General features: G+C 46.6%; 1 long non-coding RNA gene across 2 annotated transcripts in view; it reads right to left on the bottom strand.

Annotated features, from left to right (window-relative positions):
• LOC307189221 overlaps nucleotides 1-20,190 on the bottom strand; it is a 98,239-nt gene extending 78,049 nt beyond the window's left edge. The window contains exons 1-4 of one of the 2 annotated variants that reach the window (XR_013829124.1): nucleotides 20,021-20,190; nucleotides 18,776-18,832; nucleotides 8,953-9,057; nucleotides 5,001-5,477 (exon numbers count right to left, since the gene is read on the bottom strand). This is a non-coding gene — a long non-coding RNA (uncharacterized lncRNA). Of the gene's footprint in view, nucleotides 1-5,000; nucleotides 5,478-8,952; nucleotides 9,058-18,775; nucleotides 18,833-20,020 lie in introns of those variants that run through there. The other variant, XR_013829123.1, reaches the window with a different exon arrangement.
• Nucleotides 20,191-20,414: the final 224 nt, after the last annotated feature.

Below are 20,414 nucleotides of genomic sequence, written 5' to 3'. Positions count from 1 at the left end.
TGAAGAAATCAAAGAGGAAATTTTAAAAATATATGGAAACAAATGACAATAAAAACACGAAGACTGAAAATATACGGGACACAGTAAAAGCAGTTCTAAGAGGGAAGCTTATAAGCAATTCAATCTCACCTCAAGAAACAAGAAACATCTCAAATAAACAATTTAACCTTACACCTAAAGCAACTAGAGAAAGAACAACAAAAAACAAAAAAAAACCCCAAACTTAGCAAAAAGAAAGAAATAAAGATCAGATCAGAAGTAAATGAAAAAGAAATGAAAGAAACATTACCAAACATCAATAAATCTAACATTGGTTCATTAAGAAGATAAACAAAATTGATGAACCATTAGACATACTCATCAAGAAAAAAAAAGAAGACTCAAATAAATAGAATTAGAAATGAATAGGACAAGTAACAGCTGACACCACAGAAACACAAAGGATCATGAGAGATCACTACAAGCAACTATATGCCAATAAAATGGACAACCTGGAAGAAATGGACAAATTCTTAGAAAAGTACAATCTTCCAAGACTGAACCAGGAAGGAATAGAAAATATGAACAGACCAGTCACAAGCCCTGAAATTGAAACTCTGATTAAAAATCTTCCAACAAACAAAAGCCCAGGACCAGATGGTTTCACAGGCGAATTCTATCAAACATTTAGAGAAGAGCTAACACCTATCCTTCTCACACTCTTCTCAAATAAGGGAGGAACACTCCCAAACCCATTCTCCGAGGCCACCATCACCTTGATACCAAAACCAGACAAAGATGTCACAAAAAAAGAAAACTACAGGCCAATATCACTGATAAACATAGATGCAAAAACCCTCAGCAAAATACTACCAAACAGAATTCAACCACACATTAAAAGGACCATACACCATGATCAAGTGGGGTTTATCCCAGGAATGCAAGGATTCTTCAATATACACAAATCAATCAATGTGATACACCATAATAACACATTGAAAGATAAAAACCATATGATCATCTCAAGAGATGCAGAAAATGCTTTTGAAAAAATTCATCACCCATTTATAATAAAAACTCTCCAGAAAGTAGGCACAGAGGGAACCTACCTCAACATAATAAAGGTCATATATGACAAACCAACAGCCAACATCGTTCTCAATGGTGAAAAACTGAGAGTTTTTTCTCTAAGATCAGGAACAAGACAAGTCTGACCACTCTCACCACTATGATTCAACAAGTTTTGGAAGTCCTACCCATGGCAATCAGAGAAGAAAAAGAAATAAAAGGAATTCAAATCGGAAAAGTAAAACTGCCACTGTTTGCAGATGACATGACACTCTACACAGAGAATCCTAAAGATGCTACCAGAAAACTACTAGAGCTAATCAATGAATTTGGTAAAGTTGTAGGACACAAAATTAATCCACAGAAGCCTCTCACATTCCTATACACTAACAATGAAAGATCAGAAAGAGAATTTAAAGAAACAATCCCATGTACCTTTGCACCAAAGAGTAAAGTACCTAGAAATAAACCTATCTAAGGAGGCAAAAGACCTGTACTCCAAAAACTATAAAACACTGATGAAAGACATCAAAGATAACACAAACAGATGGAGAGATATACCACCTTCTTGGATTGGAAGAACCAATATTGTGAAAATGACTCTACTACCCAAAGCAATATACAGATTCGATGCAATCCCTATCAAATTACCAATGGCATTTTTCACAGAATTAGAACAAAACATTTGACAATTTGTATGGAAACACAAAAGACCCCAAATAGCCTAAGCAATCTTGAGAAAGAAAAACGGAGCTGGAGGAATCAAGCTCCCCAACTTCAGAATAGATTGCAAAGCTACAGTAATCAAGACAGTATGGTACTGGCACAAAAACAGAAATATAGATTATTGGAACATGATAGAAAGCCCAGAGATAAACCCACACACCTATGGTCACCCAATCTACAACAAAGAAATCAAGAATATACAATGGAAAAACTACAGCCTCTTCAATAAGTGGTGCTGGGAAAACTGGACAGTTACATGTGAAAGAATGAAATTAGAACACTTCCTAACACGATACACAAAAATAAACTCAAAATGGATTAAAGACCTGAATGGAAGGCCAGATACTATAAAACTGTGAAAGGTAAACATAGGCAGAACACTCTTTCACGTAAATCACAGCAACATCTTTTTTGACCTGCCTCTGAGAGTAATGAAAATAAAAACAAAAAGCTAATGGGACCTAATGAAACTTAAAAGTTTTTGCACAGCAAAGGAAACAATAAACATGAAGAAAAGACAACCCTCGGTATGGAAGAAAATACTTGCAAACGAAGCAACAAGGGATTCATCTCCAAAATATACAAACAGCTCATGCAGCTCGATATCAAAGAAACAAACAACCCAGGGCTTCCCTGGTGGTGCAGTGGTTCAGAATCTGCCTGCCAATGCAGGGGACACGGGTTCCAGCCCTGGTCTGGGAAGATCCCACATGCCGCGGAGCAACTGGGCCTGTGAGCCATAACTACTGAGACTACGCGTCTGGAGCCTGTGCTCCGCAACAACAGAGGCCACGATAGCGAGAGGCTCCTGCACCGCGATGAAGAGCGGCCCCCGCTCGCCGCAACAGGAGAAAGCCCTCGCACAGAAACGAAGACCCAACGCAGCCAAAAATAAATACATAAATAAATAAAAATATATTTTTGAAACAAACAAACAACCCAATCAAAATATGACCGGCAGACCTAAATAGACACTTCTCCAAAGAAGACATACAGAGGGCCAAGAGGCACATGAAAAGGTGCTCAAAATCGCTCATTATTAGAGAAATGCAAATTAAAACTACAATGGGGTATCACCTCACTTCGGTCACAATCGTCATCATCATAAAATCTACAAACAATAAATGCTGGAGAGGGTGTGGAGAAAACAGAACCCTCTGGCACTGTTCCTGGGAATGTAAATTCATACAGCCATTGTGGAGAACAGTATGGAGGTTCCTTAAAGAACTCAAAATAGAACTACCATATGACCCAGCAATTCCACTACTGGGCATATACCCTGAGAAATCCATAATTCCAAAAGTCACATGTATCCCAATGTTCACTGCAGCACTATTTACAATAGCCAGGTCATGGAAACAACCTAAACTTCCATCGAAAGAGGAATGGATAAAGAAGATGTGTTACATATACACCATGGAATATTACTCAGGCATAAAATGTAACAAAATTGGGTCATCTGTAGAGATGTGGATGGACATAGAGTCTGTCATACAGAGTGAAGAGAGTCAGAACGAGAAAAACAAATACCATATATTAATGCATATATGTGCAATCTAGAAAAATGGCCCAGAAGAACCTATCGGCAGGGTAGGAAAAGAGACGCAGACATAGAGAACGGACATGTGGACACAGTGGGGGAAGGGGAGGGTAGGATGAACTGGGAGATAAGGTTTGGCATACACTACCACGTGTGAATTAAATACCTAGCGGGAACCTGCTGTACTGCACAGGGAGTTCAGCTCAGTACTCTGTGATGCCTCAGATGGGTGGGATCGGGGAGAGTATATATGTATACATAGAGCTGATTCACTTCATTGTACAGCAGAAACTAACACAACGTTATAAAGCAATTATTCTCCAATTAAAAAAGAGAGACAGAGAAAGAGCAAACAGACCCAAAGTGGCTCACTTCCTGCAAGTGAAGCAGCCCCAATGGAGTGGAGGTAATTCCCAGCCTGCATAAGCTGGAGTGACTTACCCCCAAGTGATACCAAATGTGGACTGTAGCTCTGGACGTTTCTCTGCTCCAAACAGCCTCCTGCCGTGGGGCGGGCAGCACCTGTCAGGGAGAGTCCCTCCCAGTTCCCTGAAGCAAAATGAACTCTGGCTGCTGCTGGGAACTTGGGAAGATGCTGCCCCTGGCAGGGGTAGACCTGCCACGAGCACAGATGTCCCACCTGGGTCACCATAATTATTACTAAACACAAGTCGGTGTAACTGACACACAGTGAGGCCAAATAATACCAAAATGTTGCAGTTTGGAACAGAGAAAGGTTTATTGCAGGGCCATGCAAGGAGACGGGGGGCTCATGCCTTTAAAACCCCAAACTCCCTGAAAGCTGTCAGCAAATCCCATTTATAGGAAAGATGAGGGAGGGGCACGGTTAGTTTTTGCAGGCTTCTTGGTGTCAGATCCTGTTTCTTGAGGTAAGGTCATGGTCAGGTAACAATGTTCCTGTAAGTCTCCACCAAAACAAATGTTATTCTCTGTTCTGACAAGAAACGGCAAGGTCCCAAGACACAACTTTCACCCTGCGAGGTCCAGGTCCTGGCTAAGAGAAGGGGGTCTCTGCTCAGGCCAGTTACCCTGTCCGGGAGTATTCATCCAGCACTCAGTCTGGGTTCTTCCACCAGTGCCCAAGCCTGGCTGAAGAGGCAGATCTTTGCTGGCAGTGTCTTCACGGCCAGGTCCACAGACCCTGCCCATACGTCGTCACTGAGGGAGGAAGGCATCCAGGACCCAGCTGGCCCTTAGGCTCCTCAGGTGGCCCAGGTGTGGGGGTGAGCGGGGGTTGTGCCGAGTCCTGCAGACTGCAACCCATGCAGACTGACGGTGCCACTAGGTGGCAGAGGCAATGATGGGAGAGAAGTTTGCCATCACCTCAAGGCCTGGACCCATGCAGTGGATGGTCATGCCAAGAGCTCTGGAGCTCTGCAGGACACAGCCCCCAGCCTTCTCCCTGGGCTCCCCAGCTCACCTGCCAGCCAGAGGCCAGAGGGCCTGGAGGGCCCCGGTGAGAAGGCTGCAGTCTGCCTCTTACCGCACTCTCCACCGCAAGGACCACCCCACCCCACCCCCACCCCCGGCCACCTGCTGGCTCAGTGGCGCCTCTAACCCTTGCATTAATGGTCCCACACTAGCCCTCTCACAGTAACGGTTGCCTGGTAACAGGCACAAGGGCGCATGCTAATGGCTACACACCATCCCACTTCTATTACAGTCTTTGTGGTTACTTCCTGCTGAACGGGGGTGGTGAGGGGGTGATCCTGAAATGGAACTGATCAGCCTTGGGCCAAGAAGATTCCTTAAAAGTTTTAATAAGTAATACACTTTTCTTTCTTTATCTACACTATTTGAACCTGATGAAATTCCTTCTACAATGAAATTTTAATCTCAATACTTTTCATTTTCGAAAAGCAACCTTAAGTCTTCTAAGGGTTCACAAACCCATTGCTCTCTTGGCCTCCCAGGAGTTGTGTCATTTTCTGATGACAGTGGGGCTACTTTAACTGGAGTGTGAGGAATCCATGGCTTTACTCTAGCTAACTTGATAGATGAGTGCATGGTAATTACCACAACGTGTGGTCCTGTCCACCTTGCAGTCAGCTGGTGCTCAGGCACTCGTTCTCTACAAGTTTTAAGGAGGACTCAGTCTCCAGACCAGAACGCCTGTAAGGCTACCTCAGTTGGATAGGCAGACCTGCCGGAAGCAAACACGTCGACAGAGGTTAGTATGGTGCCCAGAGTTTTAACATAATTGGCAACTGCTAGATCTTTCGGAGCATTTATAGATTCTCCCACCTGGACGGACACTTGGAATGGCCTACCACACAATATTTCAAAGGGACTTCATTTAAGCCTGCTTCTGGGAGCCACTCTGATCCATAGCAGGGCAACTGGCAAGCCTTACTTAACCCAAGTTACACTAGTCTCTTGACATACTTCAGCAATACTCCCTTTTAATGTATGATTCATTTTCTCAATTCTTCCTGTTGATTGTGGTCTCCAGGACAAATGTAGCTTCCAATTAATTTGCAGCGCTTTAGACACTTGTTTGGTTATGCCAGAGACAAAAGCAGGTCCATTATCATTTTGAAGCGAGTTAGGCGGTCCAAATCGGGGGATAATTTCCTTCAGGAGGGCTTTAACAACTTCGGAGGCTTCTTCTGTCCTAGTAGGATACGGCTCCACCCATGCTGAAAAAATGTCCACAAATACTAGCAGGTATCTAAACCTTCCTGTGGCTCAAGGCATTTGAGTAAAGTCTATTTGCGAGTCCTAGTGGGGCAGGTTCCTCTGTGTTGGGTTCCCATCTGGGGAGGTCTGACAGCAGTCTTTGGGTTATTTTTAGTACAAGTCATGCAATTCTGCATGACTCACTGGATGGTCCTTCGCACGTTAGGCCCCGTTATGTATTTCTGAATCCACTGTAAGGTGCCACTTCTCCCATAATGGGTACTATTATGAGTATGTTGCAGCAGTGTCCAAGAGGACCTCAAGAATCAGAACGATTCCTTGTGCGCTACATTTCCAACAAGGCAAGGTGTGATCAAGAGCGAATCCCCACTCTCTGGCCCTCTCCTTGTCCTTTTCTGAATACACTGACTGGTATTTTGACAAGTCAGCCTGTGGGAGAAGTGAACCTACCATGGCTTGACAATCCCCTTCCTTTGCTACCTTCTTTGCAGCTTGGTCAGCTAACCAGTTGCCTTTTATTATACGAGTTTCACCCTTTTGGGGGCCTGGGCACTGCATTATGGCCACTTGTGAGGGCTTATGGACTCCTTCTAATAGTGACAGGATTTCACAAGCATGATTTATGTCTTTATTGTTGGAAGTGAGAAGCCCCGTTTCTTTCCAGACTGCCCCATGAGCATACACCATGGAGAAGGCATAGCAAGAGCCTGTGTATATATTTACTCACTTCCTTTCAGTGAGCAGTAGGGCCCTTGTCAGAGCAATGACTCCTGCCTTCTAAGTTGAGCTCCCTGGGGGCAGGGCTTTTGCTACAACAATCTTTTCCAGAGCTACCAACGCATACCCAGTGTGCCACCTACACCTTGGTCCATGAAGCTGCTTCCATCAGTGAGCAGCTCGATATACGGCTCTGCCAAGGGTTGGTCCATTACGTCTGGTCTGCCAGAGTCCACTACTTGATGACATGTAGGCAGTCATGCTCTGGGGATTGTGCAGCATCAATGGGGAGCAATGTGGCTAGATTTAGGGCTGAAGTGACCTGAAGTCTTACACTGGGATTGTCTCATAGAATGGCTTGCTACTTTCCCATTCTCCCAGAAGTAAGCCAATGACCCCCTTCTCGTTCCAGTAAAGAAAGAACATGGCGAGGGACATACACAGTGGTGGGTTGCCCCACGGTGAACTTCTCAGCTTCCTGAAGTATGTCACAAGTAGCTTCTACAGCCTGAAGGCAAGGGGGCCATCCCTTAACAGTCTCTTCTAGTTGTTCTGAGAAGTAGGCAACGGGTCAAGGGATATTTCCCAGAGTCTGAATTAACACCTGAGACTTATGCCTTGTCTCTCATGGACATACAACATGAAAGGATTCTTTAAGTCCGGTAGTCCCAAAGCCGGGGTTGAGATTAACTTTGTTTTTATTGTTTCAAAGACTGTTTGGCACTCTGTAGTCCAAGTGAGGGGCTCAAAATCGTGACCCTTTAAAGCCTCACAGAGGGGCTTTACTATGAGCGCATAGCTCAGGATCCAAATCTGACAGAACGCTGTCATTCCCAGAAACTCCCTCACTTGTCTGCGAGTCTTGGGTGTTCCCACACTTGCAACTGCCTCTTTTCCATCAGGAAAAGGTTCCACTGTCCTGGGGAAATGAGAAAACCCAGATACATGACTTGTTGCTTACACACTTGGGCCTTTCTCTGGGAGACCTTATATCCAGAATTGGCCAAACAGTTCAGGGTCCTCATGGTATTCTGGAGACACTTATCATACGTAGGGCCTGCTATGAGCGCATCGTCCACGTACTGGCGTGAGAGCCCTTCATCCAATATTAAGTTTCTAAGGTCCCTGCCGACATTCCCCCAAACAAGGTAGGGGAATTCTTAAATCCTTTAGGCAGGACTGTCCAACAATACTACCGGACTACCTGTGTTTTTGGGTCCTACCATTCAAAACAGACAGCTGTGCTCTGATTCCTCTGCAATAGGAATGCAGAAAAAAGCATCTTTCAAGTCCTAAACTGAGAACCGACTGTATTCTCCCAGAACAGCTGTAAGCAGAGTGCATGCATTAGGCACAACAGGTTGCAGATCTTGGACTATTTCATTAATAGCTCTCAAGTCTTAGACAAAGTGATACTCTGTTAACAGAGTTTGGCTCTTTGACCAGGAGGATAGCAGTATTATATGGGGACCTGCAAGGCATAATCAGTCCTGTTTTCAAAAACTTTTTGAGAATTGGCTGCATTCCCTTTTGGGCCTCTTGACTCAGAGGGCACTGTTTTAGATTAGGTGTCGCAGCACCCCTTTTTAACAGGATTTGTATTAGCCATGCATTTTTGTCCTTCCCTGGGGTGCCGCCAGCCCATACTTCTGGTCTTACCTTTTCGTACACCTCGGGGGGAGAGAGCTCTGTCCCCTTTTCTGGGCCATCTGTAGGCTTACAGCATGCTCCATTGGGACCCTGATGTCAAGCTGTTCTGGCAAAAAAGTTGCTTGAGCATTTAACTTACAAAGGAGCTCTCGGCCCAAAACAGGGATTGGACATGCTGGCATATATAAGAAACTGTGTTTCAGGCTGAGGTCCCCTAAATGGCATCCTAGAGGCTGTAAGAAAGAACGGTTTTGTACTTCTCCAGAAACTCCCATGACTGAGATGGGTAGACATGTTTTCTGTGCCACCTTGATGTTTACCACAGAGTATGTTGCACCCTAACCTATCAGAAAGTCAATCAACTTGTCCCCGACTGTCAAAGTGACCCTGTCAAAGGGCTCCTGTGGGGAAATCGGAATTGGGAGCCTCAAGTCCAAGGAAGCCCCCGGGCCTCTTCATTCATCATCAGTGTCCCTCTCTGTCAACCACATGAGAGGCTCTCATCTTTCTTTTGTTGTTTTCTTTCTTATTTTTTAGCTTAGGGCAATGTTTTTTCCAATGCCCTTCCTCTTTAGAGTAAACACATTGCTCCTTCCCCAATGGCGGCTTACCTCTCTTCAGGTTAACTGCCTTCCAGGAATCCAATGCTGCTGCGAGAAAAGCTGTGTTCCATCTTGCATCCTCTTACTTCTGTCGTTGTTCCCCGTTGTTGAACCCTTTAAAAGCAACATCCACTAACTGAGAAGGGTTCATTCCAAATGCACCATCTAACTTTGGTAATTTTCTTCTCATATCTGGGGCGCTTTGCCCAATGAAGGTCACATTTACCATATTTTCAGGGGCCTCAGGGTCTGTATCTGCGTGGAGCCTATAAGCTTGATAAAGTCTTTCTAGAAACTCTGATGAATCCTCATTGGGATTTTGGTGTATCTCCTGGATTTTGTTTAAGCTCTTTGGCCTAGGGTATCCCCTTTCAAAGATGAGACACACTTCGTATAATGCTCTAGGTGTGGCACATCTCCATTATTAGGAGCCCAGTCAGGCTCAGCAGTAGGAACTGTCAGATCTACTTCTGGAGTTCCATCTGGATCTGCTAGATGAAGCTGGTGTGCTTCCTCTCTAGTCCTGTCAATGACCGTCCTTCTTTCATCTCCAGGAAGCATCATGCTCATAAGAGTATGAACGTCTTCCCAAGAGAGATGGTGAGTAGCAAAGATGGACGTGAAAGGTTCAGTCATATGTAGGGGGTCCTCTCAGGAAGGAGGGCTATGGTTTTTCTAATTAAACCAATCTGAAGTTGAGAACTGAAATGTAAATATGCGAGATGAAAAAACGATGGAATTGTGAACAAAGGAGATTCTGAGAGTATAAATCACTGGGAAACGGCCAAAATCCTGGGAGAATTTCAGAGTTTCAAAGGCTATGAAAATGGTGGGTTCAAGCCGAGATCCCCAAGAGATCTGAGGAACCAGGAAAAATGTGATTTCCAGGTGGAATGAATAGAAAATTGACTAAGGTCTAGAAGACCCACGAGGGTGGAGGGATAGAGCTGTGGGGCAGATGTTTAGGGAGGGGCCGTGGTACAGCCTCCTCCTCTATGACTCCCTCCCACACCCTCGGGAGCCCTTTGTGACCAAGCCACAGCTCTATGATGTAGGCCTAGGGCTTTAGTCTCCAAGTACATGCCCTGTGCTCAGTTGCCTGCTGGCAGCCCTGTGATTCAGATAATGGAGAATGCTCTTTCCTCTGAAAAGCACTTTTGATACTTGGCAGTACTCCAGTTGCACTCTCTGTGTGAGTGACATCATCCTAGCCTTCCTGTGTGGACTGGGGCTCTTTTTCCTGTTACTCCGCTACCTCGAGAATAATGTATCTTCACCACCTCCTAGGAAACATGAAAACATCAGGAAGGTAAGGAACCCTTGGGCCAGACCCACAAGCACATGATCCTCTCTTCTTTTCTATTGTTATTTCCACTTTTCTCAGTCAACTACAGAGACTCCTGAAATGGGAAAGAATAGGACATCTACTCTCAAGTATAGAACATCATCCCTGTAAGGACACAAGCCAGCCTGGGCAGGGGATAGAGTGAACACTAGGATTTCTATCCAAAGGTCTCAGACCAGTTGCCCAGGTATGGTAGAGGGCTCCAGGGCAAGTCTCACACACAGTGACCGGAGGTCGAGCACTGGATACCGAGTTCAATCTCAGCCAGAGGACAGGCCCGTGAGCACTGGATCACCAGCTGTGAACAGGTGTCTCGGATGAGGGCTGATCTGCGGGCAGTGCTGAGGCCCTGAGAGCCTCACAGCTGGCGCTGAAGTGGCCCTGGCCTTGGGAAGCAGCGACCCACCTGCTGGAGCTCAGATGAATCCGTAGTGCAGAGCATGTGTGTGTGTTTTGAGCAGAGGAACAGTGACAAAAGAAATCCAGGGTGAATCTCACATTGAAAATCCTTCTTGATGTTCTTCAGAGAAGGAAAACAGAAAATATTTTTATCCTCTTTAAAAATGAGTGAAAGGAAAGAAAACCCACAGAGCTCTGTTAGTTAAACGTAGAAAGTCATATTATGTTATGGACACTGAGTGTCTGATGCTTGTCTAGAGAGGGGAGAGTGAGAATTGGGTCCCAGGTCCTCATTTGTTCTGTCTCTCAGCATCAAATGGAGCCGAAGGGGAGATGCAAGATTAAAGAGAAAATGAGAGCTGTGAAAGGTAAGTTGTGCCATTCATCCCTGTGTGCCCCGAGGGTTAGCCCCCATCTCTCCCAGCCCTGAGGGCCCAGCTCCACAGGCTCCGAGGAGGCCAGGGGCAGGGCCTGTCCCTCAAGAAACAGAACCCTCAGGGAGGCTCCTGGGAAGGAGAGCAGGACCACCCAGATACCTCCCAGATTCCATGTGCACAATGAAGTGGTAAGGGGCCTGGAAAAGGGTGTGGCCCAGCAGGGGTGTGTGGGCTACAGTGGACCAATAGCGCCTGGGTTGGGAGGTGGGACCTCCAGGTCCAACCGTGGACAAGTTGTTTAACTTTGCTCAGATTCCTCTGCAAGGTGACCCCTGCCCATTCTCCCCCACATGGAGGATGTGAGGGCCGCAAGGGGTAATGGATACGGAAGTACTTTGTAAATGATAAACCCTTTCATGAGCTTCGCCATCACTGTCAGGGATCACGTGGCTTTGGAAGCTGGTGCCTGGGCTGCAATCTCCCAATGGTGTCCCCTTAAAGGGACACTGCACTCAGCCTCCTGTAAGACCCCCTAGGCCCTTGCCTTCACCATCGTGACCCACTCTGCTGATTTCCAGCTTGCAGAAATTCCCTGAAAGAGCTGGAAAAGGCTAGGGACCTGATTTCACTTCTGCAAAGGTAAAGAATCTTTCCCTTCTCTCCTGGGTTCTTCTTCCACCCAAAGCCTATGGTGTGACACCTGGGCTGCAGGGAGCCTGGGGCTGAAATGCGAGGGGGGGGCCTGAGGACAGCGTACGTCTAAAGTCCTGGGGTGAGGGACAGCAGGAGCACTGTGAAGTCAGCATGGGGGCCGTGGAGGGCCGTGGGGCCACAGGTGCCCACCCCTGCCTGCCCTGCCCAGCCCTCCTGGCCCTGGGGGCTCCTGGCTGCAGCTTGTGCCTCATGTCTCCTGCAGCCACCTGCACAAGCTCCCTGACAAGGGCGGCTTCCATCAGCTCTCCTGTCAAGACCCCCTTGGTGAGGTGGGCAAAGCAGCGCCTGCTGCAGCCCACCAGCCCTGCAGGCAACCTGCAGAAGACGATGTTCCTGCCGTGTGCCCATCAGCTGCCCTGGTTCCTCTGACCCAGGGCTCTTTACCTGTGGCCTCCAACCCTGTCAACAGAACCTCAAGACCAATCCAACTTGAAGAGAGTCACCCTTGGCACTGTGGCAAAGTGCTCACCTCCAGGTAATTCTTTTTTGGCATCTACCACTGCAGCCATCTTGAGTCTTGGCCTCGCATGCTATCACATTTTGTTCCTGTCCTGCTGGTGGAAGATTACCAAGGCCTTGTTCTTCCCCACCGCATCACAGAGTAAGTCCTGGCAAGAACACCTGTCCCACCAGCCACCAGGGGCCCCGTCCTCGGGAGGGCCCACAGACAAGCAGGTAGAGACTGGTAGCCCCTTATTTGTCAACCCTGAAGTCCAGAAGCTGCTGGAGCTTCTAATCACCAAGAAAGTAAAACTAAACACTTGTAAGGAGAAAGAAAAGGATGGGTCATTCTCAGAACAAATGAGCTCAGACTACCACCTGAACACTTTAGGGAATATGTGGAAATCACTGGGTGCTGAGCAGGACAACACAACCCCTCAATCTTTCTGGAACATGAAAGACAACACAGAGCAGCTAGAGCAGCTACCTGGTCCTCAGCAGCTCTTACACTCCGAGGTCTTGAGGGACCACTTGGAACAGAAATACAGCCAGCTCTACTGGGGTCTCCCCTCTCTGCACAGCGAGTCCGTGATGGTTGTTAGGAGCCCTGCTCAACAGCAGGCGCCCTTTGTTTTATTCAGTGGAGTTTCTCATGGCTTTTCAGTTTCAATTCAACCTAGAATACCTTTAGGTGCTTCCCAGGCCCCAGTCTTGCCCTGCCAAAGGGTTCCACCCCAGCCTTTCACTCAAAACTTGCCTCCCTGCCAGCCCCCACCTCTGGCTCAGATCCAGGCCCAGCCCTACCTCCCATCTTCTCTCCTATCCAGACCACCTTATTCTCCACCCCAGATGAGTACCTGTGGACTAGACTGTCCTACATTTCAGAACAAGACACTATATTTTATCCCAACTGAAACTCAATGTCTGCCCCTTGTTGCAGAAGCAACTGAAAAGTGGGGAGCCTTCACCCTCTGTGGTCAAAAGATCTCAGAAAGGCTTTAACCAACTCATTCTCACCCTTCCTCAAGACAGGGGACGCTCCCAGGCCCAAAGGTCAGCAGTTTCCTTTCATCATGAGGACTTAATTGGCCCTGATCTCCAGAAGCAACATCTTCAAAAGAGGCTCATCAAAGAGCAAACCAAGAGGGGCCTGGCCCGCAGTATCCACCTGTCTCCGTCTCTGGAATTGAGCTCCTCTCAGTGCCAATTTTTAGGGACTTATCAGGCACAGGGCAAGCAGGGACCCTGGCAGCCCTCTGCTTTTACAGGCAAAAGGAGACTGGACCGACAGAAGACAAGGTCCAGGTGTCCTAGGAGATCCCATAGGAAGGGTCAAATGCAATTCCAACCAGGGCAGGATTTCGGCAAGGGTCTAAGACCATGTCTGAGGAGGATCTCAAAAGCTTCCTCCAGGACCAGCCTCCCAGTGAAGTTTCTGCTAAGAAACTCTGAAAAGGAGTCAGAAAGATACTTGATGAGCCCCTTGAAGAGTAACTCTGGAAACTGTTTACCCAGTAGCCCAGAGCAGAAACATCTAGAAAAATTCTTGAAAGCCCATTTGAGCACAAAGTTGAGGCAGATTAATCAAGGTATGACGCCTGTGATGGTGCGTCAATCCTGGCTTGCCGCCAACTATGCTTCTTATAAGCCCCACCCTCGCCAGGAAATCAGAAATCTAGCATCCTCAAAGTATTGGAAACCCTGTGTAAACTCCTCCCGTGAGCTTTCCTTCCTCAGTCCAAGCATTCGGCAGATGCTGGAAGCACATGTTATAAGGTGGCGGGTAAGGCACAGGTGGGGCTTACCCAACCAGGCCTTTGAGCCCATAAATCTCAAGCCGGGTGGGGCTCAACCCTTGTCCTCTCCAAGGTCCACCTTTTCCCCCTCTGCCACCTGTCAATCTAGAGCACACTCAAAAGCCAACTTGGCTAATAAGCTCTCTGGAAAACCTCAGCCCCATCAGGGAATGAAAGTGATAACAAAAGCAACAGTCCCCACCCTGGTGAGTCCCCTCCCTGTTCCCTCACCTGAGCATACAGAAATCCAGAGGGCCCTGGGACAGACTTCACCTGGTGACAGGTATGGGCCCTCAGAGGCCCCTCTGAATGGACAGGAGGGCAGACTGCCTTAGCAGATGCCCACAGTCAACCTCATGGGCAGAAGCTGGGAGAATGGGACTGTCTTGGGGTTTCCAGCCACTAGGAAAACCCTGTCACCACCAACAAAGTCACTTGCCCAACCTCCAAAGGAGCCATGCCTTAAAAACACAGGTGGCTCAAGGCCGTGCCACTGGTGAGCTCCTTCCAGACTCTCACAGTGACATCCTCCTTCAAGACTATGCCATTGGCATGCCCCTCCAGGACTTTGCCACCAATGTGCTCCTTCAGGACCATCGCACTGATGTGCTCCTTTCTTCACACATCTTGGCTTCTCACAGGTCTCTTTCTAGTTCCCAGAGGGAACATGCTAGTGAGGACGCACCAGCTTTCCAGGTGGTGCCATATGACCTCAACGTCAGGGAACAGAGCAGCCGGGGGCAGCAGACATTCAAAACACCACAACTTCAGGACCCATTTAAAGGCCAGAGGGAGATGTCTGCCCCAACTGAGGAGTGGAGGGACTTTCAGAGGCCCCAACCAAAAGAGCATGAAGAAATGAAGAGCCAGAGGGAGATGCTCGCATCAGCTGAGGAGTGGAGGGGTTTCACGAAGCCCCAACCAGGACAGCATGAAGAAACAAAAAGCCAGAGCAACGTGCCTGCCCCAGCTGAGGAGTGGAGGTGCGTTAGGAGCCTCCAAGCAGGAGAACATGAAGAAACGAGAAGCAACCAGGAACAACAGGAACCCAGGAAACCAAAAGTTAGGGACCCGTGGAAGGGCCAGTTTGCCTCGACTGAGGGGAGGGAGGACAACTGGAAGCCCAAACCAGGAGAGTATAAAGAAAGGTCTTCAGGACTAAAGGCTTCGCAAGCAAGTGGGATGAGCCACGCTTCTCAGGTCAGGGAAAGAGGAGAGTCCCTTGGGAGCAAACATCCCCAGCTCTCACCAGGGAAGAGACAGCTTTCACCAGAAAGCCAAAAAGGGATGAGGCAGTATGTCAGCCACGATAAAAAAGGCAAAGGAATAGAAGAATCCCTTCAAAAAGGCAAGCCTGCATCAGCCACCGCTCACCAGCAGAAACCAATCAAAGGCAAACCTGTTGGAGAGAGCAGGGCTATTGACCCTTGTGCGACTGCAAGAGCTTTTGGACAGGTCCTAAGAGAGAAACTGGGGCTTCACCAAGGACTCTGTGCCTCAAAGTTAAATCTGCACCCAGAACAGCTCCAGGCCCCAGCACAGGGGCATTCCCACCACCACAGGGTTCTCTCCTCTTCAGAACAGAGAAGGTTGTTGAAAGATACAGCCTACAGTCACCAAGCCAGCCCCAAGGACCACAGCTACCTTAACAAGAGCAGGCATACCACAGGCAGGGGCGACAAGTTAGCCTTCCCACCCAGGGAACTGGAGTCCCCAGTCAGACGCCGCCAGCATGGACCAAGGCTGGCCGGTGACTCAGGCCACCTGCGCCATCACCCAGCATGTCCTCAAAAATGTGTTCCCTCTGGTCAGCCAGAGTGTGCTTCTCATGCTTTTCCTGGGGGGAAAGTGGTGCCAAAAAAAGTTCAGTTCATGGAAAGAAAACCTGCTTCTTCTCACGTTAACAAATCATCTATGTGCTAATGGCTTCTCTTCCTACCACAATTTTTATTGTTTCCCAAAATACATGTTTTTTCTCATGAGAGGTGGTGGTCTCTGTCTGTGCCCTGCTGGGGGGAAGGGAAGGGATCAGGGTCCACTCTTCCCAGGTGCCTGCTCTGGCTTCCAGATGGGATGGGGCCATGGAGGGAGGTTGGTCCCAGCGTGGAATACTCATCCTCACCTCAATTCCCTCACTGCACTTAAGTTTCCATAATAGCAGCATTACAGAAACAAGCAACAGCATTCAGGACGTGTCAAGGTGAACTAAACCTAAAGACCTCCCCCTTCTCAGGAACCGGCTCAGTCCTCTCCTGCTCTCTCTCTACCTTGAACTTGTGGGACTGTAGGGGAGGGGTTTGCAGAGGCTGAAATTCCCCTCAGGCTCCAGAAAGTGTCACAGACAAGTTCACATGTCAGAATAAGGAGGGGAGTTTGGGGGCAGTGCTATTCAGAGAGTTTTATGGAGGCTTCATTATGTAGGAATAGTTGCTATTAGTAATTAAGTGAACCTCTGGCTCCCCCACACCTCCCTAGAGGTCAAGGGGTGTGCCTTAAAGTCACAACCCTCTAGTGACTTGATTGGTATCCCTGGCACAGGGGGGTTCCGAAAGTCACCTCATTAACATGAATTCAAGCATGGTTGAAGTGGCTTGTTATGAATAACAAAAAAACCCTTAATCTCTCTTATTACTTGGAATTTGCAAGGGTTTTAGGAACTCTGTGCCAGGAACAGGGATGAAGACCAAATATTGCTTTCTTATAAATCACAATATCATACTATGCTACTAAGGTGTAAGAACAGACATCATAAGAATAAAAAAACCTTAAAAGTACCATGGAATACAATTGAGAGGCCAGAAATAAACCCTCACATTTAGAGACAACTGAATTTCAACAAGGGTGCCACAATTCAATCAGAAAAATAACACTCTTTTCAATACATGGTTTTAGAACACCTGAATATTCACATGCAAAAGAATGAAGTTGTACCTCTGCCTCACACCATCTATACAAATTAACTCGAAATGAATAACAGACCTAAATGGAAAGACTAAAGTGGTAAAAAAAAATGTAGGAAAAAAAGAGGAATAAATATTTTTGATTTCTGGTTAGGCAAAGTTTTCTTAGATTTGACAAAAACAAACAAAAGAAAAATAGATCAACTGGATATTATCCAAATAAAAAAACTTTTGTGCTTCCAAGAACTCCATGAAGAAAGTGAAAGCAACCCACAAAATGGGAGAAAATATTTACAAACATCTAACGGATCAAGAGGCTTGTACCCAAATCATAGAAGAAATCTTACAAGTCAACAACGAAATGACAAATAACCCAATTTATAAACGGAGAATGAATGTGAACAGACATTTCTCCAAGGAATATATACAAACAGCCAATAAAAAATTAGAACACGAAAAGATGCTCAACATTAGGGAGATGCAAATCATGACCATAATAAAATCCCACTTCACACTCACCAGGAGGGCTTTTAAAAAAAAGACAGACAGTAACAATTATTAACCGTAGTTGTGGGAAAACTGCAACCCTCATTCATTGCTGATGGGCTGGTAAAATAGTTCTGCTGCCTTGGAAAATTGTTCTGGCAGTTTCTAAATTTGTTGAACAGTTACTTTATCACCCAGTAATTCCATTCTAAGTATATATAAAGTAGATTGGAAAACTGGGTACACACAAAAATGTTTACACAACTGCTCGTAACAGCATTATTCATAACAGTCAAAACAGAAACAACAAATGTCTCTCAACTGATAAACTGATCAACAAAATGTGATATATCCATACAACTAAACATTAGCTTGGCCAGAAACTGAATTGGATTACTGATGCATATTACAACACTGATGGGCCTTACAAAGGTCATGCTAAATGAAAGAAGCCATTCACCAAAGGGTACATATTTGGGGATTCCATTTATATGAAACCTCCAAAATAAGCAAATCTCTAAAGACACAGAGTAAATTAGTAGCTCCTAGGAGCTTGGGAGCAGGAATGGAGAGTGACTACTAAAGAGTACAGTGTTTCTTTTGACGATGATGAAATTATATTAAAATTAAATAGTGGTGATAATTCCACATCTCTGTGAACATATTAAAAAAAAGCAATGAACTGTACAGATTAAAAGGGTGAATTTTTGGTACAAGAATTGTACCTCAATAAAATTGTTATTTAAAAACAAATTCTGACAAAGAAAACTTCAGGTCCACATTGTTTCTGTAGTGAATTCTAGTGTGAATTTTTAAGGAAGAAATGATACTAATTTTATAGCACCAGGAACAGGAAGAAAAGAAAAGATCTGATAATGAGAAGCTATTAAGGCATATGACTAACATCATACTTAGCAGTGAATACATAAATTCTTCCACATTAAATCCCAGCCTGACTGAAAAAGAAGTTAAAAGTGCATAGAGATAAAAAGAAATAAAAAATATGCTTATTTACAAATCACACTATTTAGGATATAAAATCAAAAACAAAAAACCAAAACCCATCATTAGCAAGTAGCACCCATACAGGAATTCAAGAGTAAGTTAACATTCTAAACTCCATCTCAGCTACCTCTGAAATTTGCAGATTAAAGGACATAAGCTGTACCTTTACTACAGTACACACAAAAAGGTACTCAGTATAACTCAACATAACTAAGTGGACATTCCTGACTCGAGTAAAATCTTAGCAAACTGATCATAAAAGGAAAATAACTAACATTGATAAAGACTGTATAAAACAGGCTGAGAGCAATCTGAAATCAAGAGTTAAATCCATCACACCACAAAGTGGGAAATGAATAAAGAGCTGACCTCAGACATGTCCATTTTCTGTAGCGTTTAGGAAGGTGCAGAGGACTGAAGATTCAGCTGCGGGGACAGAAAAAGGACACTGTCAGGACACCTGGCCTGCCTTACAGTTCCTACACTCACCTCCCAATCACATCAGCAGCCCAGCTGAGAAGCAGCCTCCCTACAGCATCCCTTTAGCCCTTGAAAAGGCAAGGGAAAGACCCTGTGGAAACACCATCTGTCCACCTACCAGTTTGAAATGATCATGGGGCTTAAACCTACCACTCTCATTTGGTAAAAATAATTTTGTCTATTGATGTAAATGGATTTAATTAAATACAAACAAAAAATAAACAACAGATGATTGAAGTACAGCAAAGGATGACACTACTTCATTAAAATTAACACTAAGAAAAAGAGACACAGGCTGCATCCTTTATCTATTTTCCTACCAAAACTGTTTACCCCTTGAGTTAGAGAATCCACAGAATGCCCAATAAAAAGGATGTGGTGCTTTATGGCAAAGTTTTAAAAATTACTACTTTCTAGTGGGCTGCAGTTTCTCAAAAGAGACTCGGTAAATTTCTTCTGATGACTGAACGGTATGAACGACTGTTCGGCTCCTGGCTCTGTCACATTCCGGGTGAGCCTGGAGAAGTCACAGGCGCTCTCAAACTCAGGACCACCTCACCACCCTGAGACTCAGATCTGCTTTTTGCTTAACGTGTGTTTAATGCAGATGCTCATACCGCTATCACGAGATAATTGGGAGGCTTATGTAAACCACCCAAGGAAAGGAACAAAGTGTCTTCTGAACAACATCTACTGTCACTTTTTCGGCGGTTAGTACCTGGCACTTGCCTCTTTTTCCAAATGACACCACATCGAATTCTCAGAACAACGCCATGAAGCAGGCATTATTCATAGCCTCGTTTGCAGACCTGACTCGTCCCCAGGTTACTTCTCCCGCCCACAGTACCGGTGACACGGCTGTAACTGACCGGGTCTCTCCCGCTCCAGAGCAGGGATGCCCAGCACACCCTCCTCCGCCCACGCTTTCTGGCCCACTCACGGCCAGCGTGACCACCGCGCTTTCCCTCCCACTGTCCGCCCCGGCGTCCTGTCCCTCCCGCCCCGCTCCCCCCACCGCCAGATGCAGGCGGGGCCGGGCATTCCGTCCCCACACGCACCGTTGCCGCTCCTAACGGGTCTCAGATCCACCTGCCCCCGAGACCACAAGGCCCGAACCGGGATCGCCCCACTCACCTTCCCACGGCCGAGGTCCGGGCCAGACCCGGGCACTGCAGTCCCGCCTGGACCAGAAGGCGGCTCGAGACGTACCACTTCCGACCCCGCCACAAGTACGCGGCTCTCAGCAAAGCTCCAGGCCACGCGAAGACCTCCAACTGCCACGACCAAAGCTCCTGGTTTTCCTCACCTCGAGGCCTGTGAGGGCGGAAGGGGTGAGGCGGGACCTACGTTGCACATGCGCAGAGGAAGCCGCTAAAGACCCGGAAAACCGTAAGAGGGAGAAAGACTACATTCCCCTTGGCCCCCTGCACCCTGGGTTGACTGGGAACCAAGCAATCGATTCAGTACTTCAGAGTAGGAATACGGGGGAAATGCTTGTCCCAGGGTCCTGGGTGCCCTGAGACCCCTG

Source organism: Stenella coeruleoalba, assembly GCF_951394435.1.
Source record: "Stenella coeruleoalba genome assembly, chromosome: 7".
NCBI classification, from domain to species: Eukaryota; Metazoa; Chordata; class Mammalia; order Artiodactyla; family Delphinidae; genus Stenella; species Stenella coeruleoalba.
This window is presented reverse-complemented; position numbering and strand designations above follow the sequence as displayed.